This window comes from Rhinopithecus bieti, unplaced genomic scaffold, assembly GCF_001698545.2.
Source record: "Rhinopithecus bieti isolate Rb0 unplaced genomic scaffold, ASM169854v2 scaffold_59, whole genome shotgun sequence".
Taxonomy (NCBI): Eukaryota; Metazoa; Chordata; class Mammalia; order Primates; family Cercopithecidae; genus Rhinopithecus; species Rhinopithecus bieti.
This window is the reverse complement of record NW_016803115.1, coordinates 598,359-601,685: the sequence shown is the minus strand read 5'-3', so window position 1 is coordinate 601,685 and position 3,327 is coordinate 598,359.

Genomic DNA, 3,327 nt, shown 5'->3' with positions numbered 1-3,327 from the left:
GCCCCCCGCCCTCTCGGGCTGGCTCGGCCGCACCTCGCGCGGCGAGGGGCGCACGCGTCCCCGGAGTCCCCGGCCAGCGCCCGTTTCGCACCCGGGAGGGCAGGGAGAGGCGCGCCCCGGGGAGCGGGACGGGGTACGCTGTCGAGGACCGCTGAGTCCGCGACTCTTCTGCGAGGGACGTCAAAGCCTCGGAGAGGGCACCTCCCGCCCAGCTGTCTGAAGGGGAAGGCCAACCTCTTTGGCTGTCAGTGTGCCCTGTTTTTCCTGGGAGGATGCGTGAGGGAAGGAGAGGGGCGGCGGAGACGGCCGTTGGCGCTGGCTTCTTTGTCTGCGCCGGCTGCGTCCCGCGCCCCTCGGGGCTCGCAGCCTGGCGGTCCGGGCGGCCCGCACTCGTTCTGGGAATCCGCCCGAGGCCGCGAACCGCTAGGGGCCCTCGCGCTCCCTTCCCACCCAGGCCTCCTGTCCCTCCCGCCGCCCCCGCCCGGCCCCTTGCGGCAGCGACAGAGCCTCATCTGTAGCGGATTTTAAAATGAGATTAAGAGAAAGTGGAATTGGCAGCCTCGAGTGGTGCCTGGAAATGGTGATTTGTGCTGCTCGGTTGCGGGGAATTGTGAGGCAGGAAGGGCTGGCGGAGCTAAGATCCGACAGGCGCTCTTCGCCGGACTGTTATGTTGTTCATTGCTACTGGGCTCTTCAGGCGGAGATGGGTGTCGTAATTTTTTAAATCAGTGTTTATTTCCTTTAAATGTCGATTATGACCAATGGCCCTGAAATCGGGGGAGGGAAAAACGGAGATACTGGCAGCGGCGATTGAAGCGGGTGGTAATGAGCGGCTGCACATGAACTGCAGGGAAGTGAAATAATCCATAAGCACGTTTTTAACCGAGGACGGCTGGCAGGAGCCCTGCGGCATCCGGAGATGGGGGAGCGGGGTTGCCAGGTTTTAATGCCTCTCCCCACCCACCCTTGGCCTGCCACCAAGCCAGATAAACCCGCACATACAGAAATGAGTAGATTATAAAATTGGAAGGGATGGTGCCTTTGCCTGCGTTTGTGAGGCGAGGGGCGGTGAAAATCAGGGTGTAAGGGGAGACCTCTGTAATCACTTCGTTGCAATAGGAAGAAATTGTTTTTCTTCCTCTTACCGAGACCGAATGACAGGTAAAAAGGGCCCATTTCTAGCTGGCTTCTTATTTCCCTACTTCAAAATCCCCAGAGGCTTAACTGCCATATAAATAATATACAATGTATACATATATGTTTGTGTATGTATATGATGTAACAATTGCTACACTGTAGCTCTGCAGGGTGCAGGCTGTGGGGCTAGAGGTACTTTACCTTTTTAATCCTAACACCAACTGGAGAGGCAAAAAATATCCCTACTTCACAACGGAGAAGGCACTCAGAAATGTTGATAACTTGCCCAAAGTCAGTGACAAAGGCTGGATGCAGGGAAGACTGGCTGGCCTCAAAGGCTCTCGTACTGCACTGCCCTGCCACAGTCGACAGCCCTAGCTGGAGCAGGTGGTGTTGCCCCAAACAGAATTAGGAGATACTCGCCCACGGCTAACAAGACTGTTACTGCCTTCCTGTCCAGTCATGTGAATATAGCCAAAGACAAAATTAATCACTTGTAGAAAGAATCCAAAACTATTTAATGCTTTTGGCTTACACTTTTAAAATGTTTAGTTACTATGCACTGAGCACCGTCCTAAGTACTATACATACTGACTCCCTTATTCCTCATAACAATACTATGGGAAAAGTACCATTAATAGCTTCATTTTGCTATGATGAAACAGCACAGGGAGGTTAAGTAACTTGTCCAAGGTCACACAGCTAGTAAGTAAGAGCTGTAACTTGAACCCAGGCAATCTGATTCTGACACTTTAACCACTGCAAATCGCCTCTAAAGAATGCATGTTGGAGGCCGGGCGCGGTGGCTCAAGCCTGTAATCCCAGCACTTTGGGAGGCCGAGACGGGCGGATCACAAGGTCTGGAGATCGAGACCATCCTGGCTAACAGGGTGAAACCCCGTCTCTACTAAAAAATACAAAAAAACTAGCCGGGCGAGGTGGCGGGCGCCTGTAGTCCCAGCTACTCGGGAGGCTGAGGCAGGAGAATGGCCTAAAACCCGGGAGGCAGAGCTTGCAGTAGGCTGAGATCCGGCTACAGCACTCCAGCCTGGGCGACAGAGCAACACTCCGTCTCAAAAAAAAAAAAAAAAAGAATGCATGTTGGTGTTGTTAGAAGGATGGGAAGATAATTATTCTTTATCCAGTGTCAGAATACCTCATTTAATCCTTATGTTAGCCTGCAAAGTAGGTATAATTATCTTCATTTTTAAAGAGAAGAAAGTTGAGATTCATAGAAGTTAAAGAAGCTTGGAATCAAGTCTAGCCATGTTTGATGCCAAGGTCGCTGCTTAAATAAACTGTCTTTAGTAAGCGCTGATACTTGGTCCAGGACATGATTGGAACTTAATTCGTATAAGGTCCTCAGTTCCCAGGAGGTCCCCTTCTTTCTATTGTGTAGTGACTGTCAAAGAAATATGCTTTCTCATATCTCTTGACATGGCTTTCTTAACATTCAATTTATGTGACCAAGTTTATTTTTCAATCTTCCCCTTTATTGTGCTTCCTTAATTTTTACCACTTTGCTTTGCTATTACATTTGAATAACTTTTATACTCTTAGCCATGAAGCAAGCTCATATTCTTGGCTACAGCCCTGCAGTTGTTCAATAACAGGCACCAAGACTGTTTAAATAATGTCCTGAGTGGTGTTGAGCTGGTCAAGAGGGGAGAAGACGTTGGTACACTCCAGTCTGCAGTCCTTAGGACTAACATGAATACCTTATAGAGGCTCAAGTTCATATTGGTTTCATCTCTGAAACTGTTTTTGGTTAGGCGAGTTCAGCTAGTCATCATTAAAAACTTTTAAATAACCTTTGGAAAATCAGAAAAATACTTAAGTCATATATAAAATCCATTGAACTGAGAGTAGCATCTTCTTAGTGAGCAACTTACTTGAAATCACACAATAAAGTGGAAACCCAGGTTAGATAGCAAAACTTCCTGCTTCCCAATTTGTGTGCTAACCTTTATACCTCATTTGTATTTAGTGAGCCACAATAAGTATTTCCAAGAATATTTGGTTTGCAAAATCCAAAACCTTCTGAACTAAGAGAAAATAAAGAAGTGCTTTTCCAGAAAAAATGGTTTACATCAAAACATCTGCAAAAGCGAAAGGTGATGTCAGGTGAAAATGAATCGGCTTGTGGGAAAGGGAGTTTAAAATGAGATTTATTTATTTATTTATTTATTT